The following is a 16,634-nucleotide window of genomic DNA, read 5'->3' as shown; positions in this document are numbered from 1 at the left end:
CTTGGTAACCTTCAGTTGGTCGCCTAACAAACATCCAATGAAAATTATTTCCCTACAGCAAATAAGATTTTTAGTTTAGATAGATTAACTTTGTGGCAACAGTTTGGGGAAGGCCCTTTTCTGTTTCAGCATTACAATGTCTCCAGACATGAAGCCAGGTTCAAGAGGAAATGGTTTTCAAGTTTGGTGTGAAAACACTTGGCTGACATCAAGGCCATAAAACACTTTTGGGATGAACTGGAATGCGTGTTGTCAACCAGGTCTTTCATCCAGCAGCAGCGTTGTACTGAACCAGATTAAATCCCCGACTGAGGTGGGGAGAAGTTTATCCCAGGAGACCGACACCACACCTACCGCCAATTTAGAAACACCAGTTAACCTAACAAGCATGTCTTTGGACTGTAACAGGAAACTGGAGCACCCAGAGGAAACCCAGGCAGGCACATGCAAACTCAAAACAGAAATTTCTCAGCCATCTAGAAGGACAATTAATCTTCAGAAACAGTGGCCCCACATGAATCACAAGCCCCACTCTCCTTGATGAAAGTTCAGTGTTGCAGGGAATTATTACTTTCTGGCCGTCTCACCCTCAAAACACTCGGCAGCCTTGCTTTGGTATAGGATCATAACCAAAATACAACTAGTTGGCAACCAACTGAGTCAAGTGTCCAATTCCAAAGAGAGCCATCACAGACCAGACTCATCGGCACAGACTGACTCAGTCTGACTCCAGCGTGTTAACAGTTCTTCTGCATTTAGAAACTAGACAGCAGTTATTTTCAAAAACTCTTGCCCACAAGACTGACTGCAGTCCATCTGAGTTACACAAGGCACCCTGTGCAACTGCCTTGCGATCTATATGCAATCCAAAGATTTAAGGGAATCGGCAATGACTGATTTTTTCCTAGTTCTAAGGAGGTTTCTGTCCTATATTTCTTAATATCACTGAGCAAAGAGAGCAAAGGGTCTGCGCACTTATAAATTAATAAAAATGAGAAATAAGTCATTAAATATACTAAGGTGTCGTTTACCATAATTGGCAAGCCTGCCAGGTGAGTGCGTGGGAAACAAAAGTGCATTTGTGTTATTTCAGCAGTTACTGACAATTGAAAACTGTTCAGGTTTGAGGACGTCTCACATTTTCAGTCGTTTTTGAAGGTGAGAAAGTTATAAGACACTCTCGGCGCATGAATATCAGCGTAGAATTGAAATGGGTGTCAGCTAAAAACACACAGCAGCAATGCTTCTGTAATATCTTCAGAACAGCAGAGGTGACATGCTGATCCTGTGGTTTGTAATCATAAATTCCTAAAAACACGTCTTCAGTAGCTGAAGTCTCTGCTGCCATCTTAGAGGATTGGGAACATTTGACACTGCCATATCAAACCCCACAATGAATCCAGCAATAAGCAAATAAAAACACACGACATTCTGTCTTAGAGCTTCAGATCACTCATGTCATCTGTTTGTCATCTTGATTTTCGCTTTTCTTTTGTCACTTTTTTCTTTGGATGTGATGTTTTTCCATTGTTTTATTTTTTTTAAGCCCACTGGGGTTTCTGTTTAGTCTCACCTGCTGAGATTGGATTTTTTTTTCATCCCCAGATATTTTCTGAAGTGTTTTTATCTTTTGTATGGATATGCAAATCACTCACCCTAAACCTACAGTAGCAGCTGTCTCTGTGTTTTCACTGTGATAATATCAGACTGGGCAAACAAAGCCTGGGAACGGCACACCGATACCAGCTAGAGTGTTTAACGAAGTTTGTTCTTACAGATTTGCATTAACTTTTGATGAAAAACACAGGTTAGATTAAGCTGTAAAAGTAAATATCAATGCATAGTTCAATTATTATGATTTTTAAAAACCCAGACATTTGTGGTAGATCTTTTGTAATGAGCTTTAAGGGGGAAAAACCCTCATATGGATTACACATAATCAGTTTGCAATGTTTTTCTCATTCGAGTAATCATTTTTTAATCATTTTCATCATAATTTACCATTTAAAGTTTATCTGCTTACCCTAAATCTGTCCAACCTTCGTCACTTGGATTGACTACATTTCCCAAAATGCCTCTGGACACCCCCCAGAGAAAATGCCAGGGTTCAGCAGGGTTTTACCTACACTTGGACTCATCAGTGAAGTATGAAAGTGAGAGTTTCCCAGTGAGAGAAAGTGAGAAGTTTTTAATTGTGCAAACACTCATTGCAATGTATTCTGGTTCGGGTTTCGTTTCTGTGGGTGCAGATATTTAAATACTCCCGGTATGACTGCAGAGCGTCGGCACAAAATAGCGGCAGTAAATTCTGAGTGACTAACATCAGAAAGGGATGTATGTTGGTGTTTGAGATCACAGATTTTTAATCATTTTAAATCATATTATCATACTTAGACATCTAAGATTTAAAAAAAAATCAATACAAGCGAGCGTCTGGGTGTTAATGAAAGCAGGAGTTTGACTGTGTCATCTTACTTGTGAAGTAAGAAATAATTCCTACTACACTCATGATATGAAAGACTTGTATTTACTATTTACTGTTCACTGACCACTTTATTAGGTACACGTTGCTAGTACTGGATTACACACCCCTCTTGCCCCCTCGTGCTTTTCCCTTTTTTGGTGAGCTGATGTGAACTGTAACCTCAATTTCCTGTTCTTAGCTAACAAGAGTGGCAGACAGTGTGGTCTTCTGCTGCTGTAGCCCATCTACAGTACTTCAAGCTTCAATTTGTAATGCATTCAGAGATGCTCTTGGTTATAACAAGTGGTTATTGTGGCCTTCTTGTCTGACCTCTGACATCTACGAGGCATTTACGACTGCTGTTCACTGGAGATAGTTGTGTGGGAAAATCCCTGTAAATCTGCAGTTTGATAGTAATAAAAAGTCACTTAAATCACCTTTCTTCCTTATTCTGATGCTTAGATTGAACTTCAGCTTGCAGGTTGTCTGGACCATGTCTACATGCCTAAGTACATTGAAAAGGGAGATGGCCTCAGAAAGGAGCTGAAACTGGTTGGGATGAAGTACAGGGCTGCAGCAAGACTCGGTATAAACAGTCCAAGAATAAGAAGAAAGAGCAGCATATAGATCACCTTTAAATCTTTCCAAATGTCTCCAAAAACTGAGAAAATATGCCAGTAAAACTGCATATAAGTGTAAGGTGATCAAATTCTGTCTGATCACAAGTCCAAAGGCATCCAGTGTACAGTTATAGAAGACATGTTGGCAGAGAAGGTGTTGTATTTGATTTCAGGCCCTTATAGCATACAGTGTCATGACAGAAAACAGCAGCTTTTACAATGATATTCAAAATTATTCAACTATAGTTTAAGTTGTCAAATTGGCAGTGTAGAGTACAGTAAAGGAGAACAGGATGACGGTGGTGTCATCTGGGATTTCCTGATTACAAAACACTGATTTAGCTCCACTGTCTGATGCATAAATGCATGAAGTGAGACTAATTACAAGCTGCTGAGAAAGTAGGCCAGTTTGAGTAAAGGTCTCTCTTTCTCCTTCTCTCCATTTATTTCTGTAGCATCGCTATGTCCATTTGAAAAGCCGCAAACACACACACAAAAACACGCACAGCCCACAGCATGTTCAGCGCCTGACTTTGCGTAAAAAGAGATTAGATTTCAATATCAGCCTCTTTCCCCCTCCCTCTACCTTTTTGTTTAAAAACCTGCAATATAACTGGCTGATATGGACCAATGGACAATAAAGAGTTCATCGCTGATTGGCTGAGGGACAACTAATGTCCCAGCACATGACATGCTCGCACACTGTTCTCCTTTTTCCCTTCTTTCTTCACCTCCTCCAGTCCTCCACTCCTCCACGTGTATAACGGTATGAAACTAAACCACTGTGGAACGATTTATCTGGTACACCCAGTCAACCACCTCATTAGGCTTTGTGTGTGCATATGTGTGGATGTGTCTTAATAATTCACCCGTCGCTGTCAGGACCTCGGTCACCAGAGCGCTCACAGGTTCCTTTACAGCTCTCAGGTGATCGCACACACTCACACACACACAGGGAAAAATTGTGCAATTGCATTCAAAAGCAGCACAATGCAATGAGATAAACTTTATATGAGTTCAGTGTGCCGTTCGCTGAGCGCAGTGTTAGCGTGCTGTGGGTGCATTATGTTGCAAAGCAAATTGTGCACTTCTTTCTTAGTAATAATCCACTCTGAGGTGTCTCATACAATGGTAGTACAACAACAGAGTGAGTGAGGCAAAGGACAACAATATACAGAGTGGAACAAAGTTCCTATTGTCAAATCTTTTCTCATGGAGTGAAATCCAGCAAGGTTAAATGATATAATCTGAATATCAGCGGCTATTTTTTCACTGAACTATGACATGTGGAATGTATTTTTTGGCAGTAAAATATGAAATATGAGAACGAACTACTAGATGTAACCCTATTTGGTTCTCTTTCAACTTTTCAAACTGTTTATCAGTCAAAAATACTATATTTACTCTTTATATTAGGGTCTATAGGTTCATGTGCACGTGCATGCTTTTACCAGCGAATCAGTTCCGAATGAACACCCTGCACACCAGTGAGTCCCAGCTACAATGAAAGCTGTGTGCATCTGTATGTGTGAAGGGGTTATGTCTTCACACCATGCCATACATCTGCAGTCATTTCAAATTCTCCAGCTATGATGTGTGCACTGTGATAATTGACAGCAAATGCTAACCTAACACGTCTGCAGCGAACCGGCTGCAGCACAGTCAGCGGTGAGACAGACGAAGAGACAGGAGGAGAGGCAGAGCGCTGCAATAAGAAGTATGTGAAAAGAAAAATGGAGGTTGTCAGACATTTGGAATTGAATTCTCTGAATTCTTGTGTTGAATTCCAACTATTCAAAGTAATTTAAGCCTTGCTATTGTTTTTTGAGCCAAACCGGACACCGTGAGTCCAAAGTTCCTGCTGCATGCATAAGACTTTCTGGACAGTGGCAGCTTGCAGATAAATGTAATGTAATCAGATGAGGATTCTGGTCACAGCATGAATATATGTGTGGCCACATGACAGATAAGAAATATTTATTACATCTATGGCAAATCCAACAAGGAGACATGTTTGAAAGCCTTGAAGAAAACTGGACATTGAGTTTTTCAATTTGAATTTTGAAATAATGGTTAAGAGATCCTTTATTATTTGGCATAATTCTCCCACTATTTAAATTTAAAGCTGTAAAGAAGCTGTTGTGTAAGATTAACAGTCTAAACGCTGTATTTTTAAACTCAGTATAAGCCCAAACTTTTGAGGTGTGGAGGTTTTTCAGAGGACTGTGACTTCTGTCTGCTAAACATTTGGTTTTCAGACTTTTTTGTTCTCCAGGCAGAACAAGAGAAAAGCCTATGTGAATAATAAAGTAGCCCCTCGCTTATCTGATCTGGTCTTCTTTGATTGTATTGTCATTCGCAGCCACTTTTGACAGCCCTTCAGTGGAATCTGGACCTATATCTTCTTATCAGACACTTCCACACATTGTTCTTCTGGTTCATATCCAGTGCTCTTTTGAAGCAGTTGAAGGGATGTTTAGTTTCACAAGTGCCTTTTGAGCTATATGCCATATGTTATCATTCAAGAGCCTCCACAATAGCTTTTGCAATACTGTCTATGGGTAATTTCTCCTTTAGGTGGTGGGTCACACTTGTGGTTAGTTGTAATTTGCCCCACAAAAGAAACAAGCTGTTTACCGTGTTTGCAAAGGCCTTTGATGAGCCATGCCATCACCTGGAAACTGCACAAGCAGCCTGGGTTTTTTCTGTGACAGAGGCTTTTTAGGGGAAATGAGTTAAAACAAAGGAGAGACGCAGTGAATTTGCAAGTCATTCATAATGTTTTTCGCAGTTATACTTCAACAATAATGTATGGATTTCACAAAATCCCACAACACCTCACAGAACACCAGTCATCCAGGAACCACGGCATGACGAAAAGTAGCACAATCAACTGCTTCACTGAGTCTGACTCAAATTCCCACATCAGGCACTGGTGACAACAGCCGAGCGGTTGAGCCCGTTCGGTGCAGCTCTACTCCGAGCTGCTTTCACAGCTCTTAACTCTTCTGTTCATTATCCAGTGAAAGTGTCGAGCGTGCACGATGCTGATTGTCAGCGTGTGAGGATGGCATGGGTAAATCTCCAGAGAATTCACAGTGAGCGCGTGTCATTTGTCCAACCTCCCGGACCTTCTAACCAGGCACCCCACTGCTGTAGTGAAAGAGTGTCTGAAGTGGACTACTTCCTGCTGTGTGCTGCACGTGAGAAACGGCATCTTTGATAGTAGTCCTGTGCTGATTCTAACAACAAACGGTCAGCAGTTTAAAGGCACTTCCCAGTCACACAGCAACAAGTTCCATTTGTGTCTTTTTGCTAGTTTGTGACTTAATTGTGATTTAACATCAAACAAGCAACAAGTGAAGAACGGTATCCACGGCGCTGTCTGCAACCTTTCCTCTCTCTTTCATTACTTGGTGGGAACATTTGATGGCACTTACACTACTGTTATCTTCACTTTACTTTCACTTGTCTGCTAAAATTAAAGGAGTGGAGAATAAATACATTACACAGTTTAAGTTTTCTTATCTTGTTTCTGTTACGTGTTATTTCATTAATAAATGTATTGATTTCTTCGTTACAATTCCTTCTCTGTTTTAGTCAAACTTTATGTTAAACAAGAAAAATATATATTTCCGTCCCTTTTTCTTGAAGTTAGAGTCAAAGAAGACTCAATATCAGTATCAGGCCTGAGAAGGTCAGAACAGTACATCACCAGACGTAATTTTAATGTCCTTGAATTTATACAGTGCTTTCCTAGTCTTACTGACCACTCAAAGCACTTTAAACAATTACATTTTTAGCCGTACATTCATACAGCACTTTATTCTACACACTTAAAGCACTTGATCTTATTCATCATCATCTTTGACCAACATCCGGGTCGCTTGTAACAACCTTGTTACAACTAAAGAAAGTTGCACTGAATTTTTTCGTTTTTGGTGACTGATTGTGAATCGCTCACGATCATAACAAACTGGTCGACCTGAAGTTGAACAAGCAACAACCTCAAACTCAAGTTGGGAGGCAACTTTCAATCTGAAGGCAATCGCGCAGGTCGCCTGGTGGAAAGCAACTTGTCGCCAAACATTCGCGGTCTGATTCAGACAGACTGTGATCACTCTTAGGCAGCTGGTTGTCACCACCATCCTGCAGCATTTGCATCACTATTTATGATATGATATGTTTTATAATCTCCTTTGGGAAATTCGCTGCGGACTTAACTGCTTCCCAGGAAACATCTTAGCAAAGAGTCAATAAACATTAAAATAAAAAAAAAATAAATGAATCGACAAATAAAGGAAAGTAGTCTATTTATAATCACAAACACAAACCACTCAACTTAAAGGCAACGAACACATATTGCACAGATAACTTCAAAAACTGTTATTTAAAATCTTTATTGAAGCTAAATGATTTTTTTAAATTCTTGGGTTGTAATTCCAGGACTCTATTTTGGGATTTATGGAGGAATTTCATAGTTTCATTTTCTAATCTTTGAGATCCTGGAAGTAGTTATCGTCAATTTCTGTTCAATGTGTATTTCTGTGTATGTCAACACCAACAGTGAATTGCTGTATCAACACAACCAGACTGCATGTAATTGACAACTTGACCCCAGTCAATTGCAAACTGATAGCAGATGAACTCTGTCTTATTTCCATGTTAACACATTAAAATTGCGTTGAAGAAGGCAACTGACTACAAGTGGTCACATGCCCAGTCCCGTTCTTCAGAGCAACCGTTTCAAAGGCAATGAGATTACACGTTCATTGCACACAGTTGCCATAATTTTTGTTAGTGTCACCAACCACTGGTTGCCCTAGGGTGACTATAGCATAATGTACATCTCTTCAGGAAGGAACCAGAGTACCCAGAGGGAGCCCATGCAGTCACAGGGAGAATAACACTCTGAAGGCCCCACCCAGATGGAGTTCGAACTAGCAACTTTCTTGGAGTGAGGTGACTGTGCTACCCGCTGTTATTGTAGGTTGTTACATATGTAGCTTGTTGTTACATAAGCTCACACTGCTTCACCGACATAAATGACTTTCCAGACAGCTGCTGCTTAAATCTGGCATACTGATCCATGCAGGCAGCTGCCCTTGAGCCAACACCGCTGTTACAGCCAAGCCACCGGGCTATCCATAGGCTTAAGAATGGTGTGTCCCAAATGCTAACACAGCAACTTCTAAATTAAAATGCTCCTGAAACTGTGCCAGCCCTGGCACAAGCATGATATATGTCAAAAAAAATCTCCAAGACATTAAGCCAAGGACTGTTAGCACTTTATGAACCTTTTCAACTCCGCTGCGTGCTGCTTGTACAAGGGTAGCTTGCTGTATGTTGGGAAGACATAAGAGTTCCCACAAGGCCTAAGTAATAAATTAATTGAATGTTTAGTGCTGAAAGTCTTCTCACACCTCATGCATGTTCTCCATACGCCTGTCCTCCCTGGTAACAGTGTACTTGTGTGTGTGCGTGCCTGGATGCTTGCTCCTACGCAGTAGCTACACCGCGATGGCCATCTGAGGTGGCAGTAGGACAGATGGTACGTAGGTCGGCCTTCCCCCGTGCACGCTCTCAAACATCCATCCATCACTGACACGTGCACGCACAGAGTCAGCAGCATGTTCCCTGACAGCAGAATACATACTGTAATCATCTCTTCAGCTGCAGGCTACAAATGCCACCAACACCATGAGCACATTCAGGACTCACTTCTGTGGCTGCTTTTTCCTTCTGCAGCTTTGACTGGCGGAAAAGAGGCATTCATCTGCAGTTATTCTTGCCATATTTCTCATTATTTCACAGTCTCCAAAGCTTTTTACTGTTTCTATAAATAGCATGCGCATGGTGTCCATTGTAGTCTAAAATTAGCCACCATCCCTGAACAAAAAGATAATAAAAACACACAAATGCATTATTTATATAAAATTGTTATTGATTCCACTTTTGCAATTTGACTTTTACTTTTCATTAATTATGAATCTATAATTTCTTTCACTTTTGTTTTATACTTTTTTTTTAATCTTTCTTACAATTTATCATAAAATGTTACTTATTTGATAACTGCATGCTTTTGTAGAGAAGCTCTTTGTTTGAACTTTCTGTCACACATTAAACATCAAACAAATGCTCTGAGATCCACAAAGTCATATTGGCTGCAGCTTGGCTGCATGCTGCCCTTCAGCTGTTTCAAACCTGCACTTCAGACCTCACCCTGCCAATCATGTGCACTGCTGTGAGTGTCCTTGAGCAGGATCTTACCACCTGTTGCATGCAGTTGCGTTTGACCCTGATCTTTGACCTCTAACCTAATGGAACCCAGCCTGCAGAGATGACCACTACGAGATGATAATGTAAATCTTCTTTGGAAATGGAGACAGGCTAACATATTTTCCAGGAGAGTACAGAGGGAGAGGGAGAGAGGGAGTGAGAGCAGGAAGAGCGGCAGGGCCGAGCCGTTAGTCGCAGTCTCCCCGGCTGGGGCCCCTCTCTATACGGCAACACGTCATGGAACATTCCCGGAACCAGCCAGCGCACCACCCACCATCTCTCTCTCCCTCTCATACACAGACACATACACAGAGGAAACAAACGATGAGCATATGAGATAAAGTCACCCCCATCCGAAAAAGAAATGGCCAGTGTTCCCCTATTCGTTTTCGGCAAGCACAGTGTAAACCAACGCTTAGGTACTGTAGCAACAAGAGTCGTTTGTGACTCTCTGAGGAGTGTCACACTGATCATACTGTAGCAGCAACAAGGAAATACCAAAGAGTGCGCGGAGGTCACTGCTTCAACTCACTTTTGAACATTCCACGCGCGCTATAGAGTGATTAAAGAAGTCTCACATGAACGTCAGAGAGAACTGCAGGTGAAGGTCTATTAATCAAACCAACCTGCCGTGGGTTTGTGCTAAAAACAAATCAACCTTCGGACGCAAAAATCACACCAATCACACACCATCCGAGCTTCCACTTTCATCGCTTCCTATCCACCAACACGTACCCTCCCTCTCTTCCTCACTGTCTATCTCTTCCCCGGCCTTGCAACCAGCCTGGCCGGGCAGGCTACTGCAAATTCCTCAGGATATTACGCAACCTGGGTAATCTGCATGCAATGCAATGCGTGCCCGGGGTATTCCCCCAGCATAGCCTTGCCTTTATAAGCTAAGCAAAAGCTCAAGTGCCTTGAAAAGATGCCATAAATGTCCACCATGGCGCATAAAATCCCACTGTCACTGTGATGTGTGTGAGAATATGATCCGTAAGCTTTCGTTTTCCCCTCTCCGCTCTTACCTTCTGTCTGCGCTCCGGCTGCGCGTCTCCGTGCGAAAATGACAACAAGCAGCCCGGTGACAGCAGATCCGATTCCGGGCGAGCTTCGCTCGTCGCTCCGCTACAAACAGCCAGGGGGTGGTTGTTAGAAATCCACAACAATCGAGGGGGGAGCGCTGGAAACGCCGCAGAGAAGAAGCCGGCGAGGAAAAGTTGCGCGTAAAATTGGAAGGAATCCTCTGCGAGCGGATTTCTGCTGCCAGAGCTCCACTCCTGCAGTCAGACAGACAGTAAATGTGTGCGTCTGACTGTGTTGTGAGTGTGTATGTGTGCGTGTGTCAGGGTGAAATCAGGAGACACATACACACGCACACACACACTCATACGCACACGGGGGTTATTCCAAGCGCCACTTCCCAGAATAGCAGCATAGAGGAGAGTGAGAGTAAGAGAGACGGAGCGGCAGAGAGCGAGGAGAGAGGGCGTGTGTGTGTGTGTGTGAGTGTGTGTGTGTCCGCTTGCAGGCGCGCGTCCGTGCAAATGTGTGTGCCGCTGTGACGTCGTCGGATCCCCCAACGCGCAACCAGGGCAGAGGGAGGGGAGGGGAGGAGGAGCAGTGGCCGAGGAGGAGGCTCTGTCTGCCGGCAGAGAGAGAGCAGGATTCCCCGGTCACCTCTGGAGCGACCTGTCTGTCTGACTGCCTGCCTGTCTCCGTGCCTTCTTTTTGCTTGCACATCCATAGATATATAGTAAAACGGAACACATTCAAAAGCATTATTTGCAAATTGTACTTCAAAATCTAGCACATGTCGTCGTATTAAAAAAAATCAAATATTTCTATTGTTTACAGATGGCACGACCTTATTGAATTATAGATGTCCACAGATATTATTAATATTATATATGTGTTTGTTTTATTTCATCTTCTTACCTTTTCTTATGGGTTTACTACACAGCTGGATGCAGGGAACATGTCTTAATTCCCCATGGCAGAAAATTAACCCGTTCACCTCATTTCCCTCTTTCTCTAATACAGTGTGTGCATGCAGTCACTGCTGGAATGTTTAGGCTCCCGCATGTGCAGTGTATTGATTTGATTAAACGGATTAATTGAGAATTATCGCTGGTAGCAGACACATATGGGCCTACCATGGGCTGTTTTTGACGCAGGGCATGGGATTAGCATGGACCAGATGTGGCCCAAATGTCTCACCTGACTTGACACTTGGCTGGACCCAGAACCAAGAGTATGAATGAGGGGCTGCATGTTTTGCCACTCCTCTACTTTCATTATTATGCATGTACCTTCTGGTTGAGGAACAGGATTGAAACCCTTAGTTTGAAGTTTTCACCTGCAGAATATGAAGCTTGTTTTCTCATTCAATCTCTTTTCCCACTACAGAAACATTTGGAGCTGCTAGATGCTGGCTCCACCACTAAATAGAGCATTGGAGAGATAAACAGAACATCTCATTATTGCTCAGCCTTGTTTGCTTTTGGTAGCATGAGCACAAAGCCTGAAAAATTATTTTCTTTCTGCTTAATGGCACAGATGCTACTGTTTTTTGTTATTTTAGCTGTTACTGGTTAGCATGGTTTATAAAGTGCATTCTTCTTCTTCTACAAGACCTACATCATGAGTAATTGATCCCTAAATCACACACTTTGACTGAGTATTGCCTTCACCACGTTTGCGAAATTAGAATGTTTGATTTTAAGACAGGGGACTTAAAATCTTAGTCTTTCAGAGAAAATAGTTTTTATCCAAGCAAAATAATGGTTACAATTGTAAAAAGCAATTGTAAAAGCAAGCTTCCACACAGGCTTCAGTATGAAAGCTAAAGGCAGACCGGGGCATGTGATTAAACAAAATATATGCTAATGTCAAAGTAATGATATTTTTTAAACATTTCTTGATGCACACATTTCTACAGGTCTCACAAAGCCTGTTCTAAAGCCACTGGTCAAGGCTATGTGAGACGTGTTAAAAAAATAACAGGAGAAACTCTTTGGTTGTGTGGTTTACATGAAGAAAAGTAGCCGTCTGCCATGGCATTGACTGCACAGAAAATAAACTTTATATCTGACTGGTCCATTTCCTGTGCTGCTGTGCTCCATCATTTTGAGATTTAGCTGGCAGGAACATATTTGGGTGTGGTCACGTGCTTCTTTCAGTAATTTTCTGTGGTCTCTGTTTGCTGTCGATGTCTCTTGTATCATCTTGAAGACAGATGGATGCACAGCCAACTCTTGGTAAAGAGGCTCTCAGTCCTGCACTCTTTTCACATCGTTTTCCTTCAGCATCGGCTTTCTCATCTGGGCATTTGGTGTTACCTTCATACTGACCATTAAGCTCTTAAACATTTGACTCAGGCATGCATCAGTGCTGACTATACAGCAAAAAACTAGGTGGGCCAGGAGTTATGCAGACTCTAAATTGCAACATGGGTTGAATTACAACGGAGTCTGTTTTGACCTACGTGACCTATTTTATGTACGCAGTGTTCTCTCTATCACTTTATACTCTATCTTTAATTGTTCGTGAATGAGTGTTGTGTTTTTTTCATTCTTATGTGAGTTTGTATTGTTTTACTGTGCTTGTATTTGATTGAGGAAGCAGAGGGTGCGTGACCTTCCCACCTGTGTGGAAAAGAAAATCTTCATCAGAATTGTTCATGACTTTTAATTATGCTGCATCCGTTTTACCAAAATTATGTGCTCAGCGTATACATGTTAGCAGCAGTCCTTTCTGCTTCACAGTAGTCTCTACAGCAGGGCGTGGCAGTAAAAGAGTTAAGGAAGGAAAAATCTGAAGCTGCACCAGTCAAACTGGTAGCGCTAAAAAGTTAAGACTTCGGAGGGAAATCCACATTGGAAATCTGATGTAAGTGGAAACCCATTTTAAACCTATAGCATAACTAAGTTATTACATTTCTGGTGAGGTGCATGTGGAAGATTAAAAGGGGTTTCTGGTTCGATTTCCCACAGACGTCACAGAAGGCACAAGTCTAAACGTGACTGGCAGGAAGAAAACTTATTGTCTAAACAATAAAAATAAAAGATTTTTCCTCACTGTCATTTTTGACTACACTCTAACTCACTCTCTAGTGCCAGATCAGTATCTGGCACTATAAAATGCTTGTCTTATGGTGATAGTTCTGTCCGTTTGTGTAGGTTTGCTTACAGAGAGACTGCAGAAAGGAGTTTCAGCCGTAGCAGTAGGTTGAATCCTGATTGGTTGATGAGCTGACCAGAGCAGGGAAGGAAGTGACAGCAGAATTCACTGGGAATGGGAGAAGTGCAAAAAACGTTAGTTTAAGTTAAAAAAAAAATACAGTGTGAGAAGTGGAGGCAGTGGCTGCAGTGGGCACTTTTCATTGTTTTAAATGCTCGGTTTCGATTCAGCTCTTTGTGTTTATAATGTCACTCTTCTCCACAGCTGACTGATGGACCAACAACAGTAGAAGCAAGAGTAACCCGTACTTACTTAGAGCTAGTGTCCTCAGTCGAGGCCAAATGTGGCCCACAAGAGAGCTGCATTCATTCCTATCTGGGATGTGCCATAATACAGTGAAATCTGTGTCTACACTATGGACAGGTCACAGGAGACAGTAGACAATAGCAGCAGCAAGTTTCCCAGCCACTTTAGCCTAGTGTAGCATGACAAAGGCATGGTTTAGGCTCATCTGATTCACTGCAGACTACATAAGGAAAAGGAAAAATTGAATTCTAACCTTAAAGATCAAGAGCGTGTGTCTCCTTAAGCCACACAAGGAGCTTGATGCTTCCACAGGAAAGGGACCAGAAGACTCTGCCTCCCATTCTTCTTTTGGAAACTGCAGGAACCACAAGCAAGCCTGCAGTCTGAGAGCAAAGTGCTCTGATAGAATAATATGTCACTATGACGTGTTTAGGATTTTTGTGTGTGAACAGCAAAAGTGTTGGTTGTTTGACTTTATGTACTGGACTGAGGGAAGCCAGCCAATCCTGCTGCACAATACTTATGCTCAGCTAAGCTGACTGGATCTTGGCTAAAGCGCCATATGAAGTGACATTAATCTTCACATATTCCTAATAATGTTGAACTGTTTTAGGGTTTGACTATGTCAGTTGCTTTTGAAGTTCAGAGTTACATATTGCCAAGAGCCAACATCACATGAAACTAAAACTGTAGCTATTATATTCTAGTTTTAGTTCAGAACACTCTGCCGGTGTTGAACAGTTTGAAAAATAACCATAATGATGCCAGAAGATGACCGTGTGCTAATGGTTATAATCATGTTTCTTACCACTGAAAATCCAAGAAAGTGAGTGCAACAATTGTGCATCAATCTGGTGGGTTGCACTATATTTTTAGGTGGGCCCTTAGTATTCACACAATACCTACTCTGGCTCCTTTCATGTGTAAAACACATTTGGAAATACAGCAGAGCTCATTTAGGCAGCCCTCCTGCTAATAAATTAGGCTTGTTAAAGCCTCTTTTTTTGAATGTGGCTATCTCTTTGTGCTATTAAGTTACATTAGGCTGTGCAAGTGCCTTTCAGTAGCAGGTGGCAGATTTTATAAATGACTGGACCTTGTACCTGCAGCTTCACAGGTTTGATGCCTCTGACAGGTACAGCATTAGCCAAAGACACGGGCTCTGACGTAACCATTCACTCTGACAATAAACAGGTCAGGCCTTTTGCACAGCCCTCAGACATCTTCAAATGGCTCCCATTTTACCCGGGAACACATAATGACACATAATGGTCTGATAATTGTCTCGATGGCATCCGTCCTTTTAGAGAAGTTACCCAAGGTGAGAGTGAAAGAGAAAGAGGAAAAGATCTTGTTCGGCAAAGATGGAGCCATCAGTGAAGGGACTAGAAACACTGTGGGGGGTTTTTGTTTTTTTTTCTGGTCAAGGCTTCGCTGGTGCCCACAGCCGATAACACCGTGAAAGTTTTATCTCAAAGGGTTGTATTTGTGGCATTATTATTTCAAGGCCTACAGTAAAGAAACCAACATATGACTGTCCTGAGTCACATTTCAAGCACTTTTCCTGTGGTAATAGAGCCACCAGAAGAAGCAAGTGATTTATTTCTAATTTGTTTTCCAGTGTTCCAGGACATAGTGTTTGTCTGGAGTGGTGTGAATTTTGCAGAGTGTGAATCCCACCTTCCGCTCACAGTTGTGATGCCAGTTGCTCCCCTGCAATTCCAGCTATTCAAAGAACACTTGAGTTCTAAACAAACAATCGGCAGTCTGAGATGCCGAGAAGTCATCAGAGACTGATTTGGTACTGACTAAAAAATCAGTTACTCAAATTTGGCTTGCTTTATCATCCACTTTGACGCTTATGGGGAATATAACGTAATACTGCATTCAGTAAGACTTGATATAAACACCTGAGACCTCATAAGGAATGTGTTTACAAAGGTCAGAAGTAAAAAGAGACAAGGATTGTTTTCTCATAGACTTTGCAAAGAAATCCTTTTGAAACTGGAAGAACTGGTTTGAGGAACTCCTGAATTGTCTTTGCTTTTTAGGCCCAGTAGCTATGATCATCTTTTATATAAAGTTAATAATATGACTGATCATTTATAAGCTAAAACTAGCAAAACGGTTTAGTAAATTGAACCCAAAGATGATTTAAAGGGAACATATTCCATTTATCTGCATCAGACTGGTGAGAAGTCCATGGTGTACCCCGCCTTTCTCCCTATGGCAGCTGGGATAGGCTCCTGGATGAATAGATATCCACAAATTTTTTAACTTCATATATTTTTTTCATGCGCTCTACTAAAACAGCTTTGCTTAATTCACTTCTGCTCCCTTTAAGGCCGCCTTCCTTTTAAGCTAACTCCCTTCTGATTGGCAGCCCCTCACAAGCAAAACATTTTGAGTAATGGGTGGGGCTTCTGTGCTCACCAGTAGAGCTGTGTTTCTATGACGACCATATGACAGAGCAATGAAACACCTGAGCTTTTAGTTTACATACGCTGACCTCATTTTAAAACTTGTTTAATGTCATCATTGACCTTTCCAACATATATTTAAAACAGAAAATAAGAAAAAGTATAGCAGAAGGTTCTGCTATCATGAATTATTCAATTTTTCATTTGATTTGTTTCATCATTTTTTTAGTCATGCTACTGGTGTAGAGACCTGGAAGGGGGAAAAAACATTGCTACATAGGACAGTCGGTGGAGCTACTTCAAAAGCTGGTCGATTTTCCATCTGTATAAAACTATAAACATTTATGACACCTCTTCACAAAAGGA

General features: G+C 41.7%; 1 protein-coding gene across 2 annotated transcripts in view; it reads right to left on the bottom strand.

Moving 5' to 3' along the window:
- Positions 1–10,851, bottom strand: part of hivep2a (HIVEP zinc finger 2a) — a 121,301-nt gene extending 110,450 nt beyond the window's left edge. For both annotated transcript variants that reach the window (XM_004568443.6, XM_012923905.5), the window contains exon 1: positions 10,389–10,851. The gene's annotated coding sequence lies outside the window, so the exon portion shown is untranslated. The remainder of the gene's footprint in view (positions 1–10,388) is intronic.
- Positions 10,852–16,634: the final 5,783 nt, after the last annotated feature.

The sequence above is a fragment of the Maylandia zebra genome, linkage group LG15 (assembly GCF_041146795.1).
Source record: "Maylandia zebra isolate NMK-2024a linkage group LG15, Mzebra_GT3a, whole genome shotgun sequence".
Classification (NCBI taxonomy): domain Eukaryota; kingdom Metazoa; phylum Chordata; class Actinopteri; order Cichliformes; family Cichlidae; genus Maylandia; species Maylandia zebra.
This window is presented reverse-complemented; position numbering and strand designations above follow the sequence as displayed.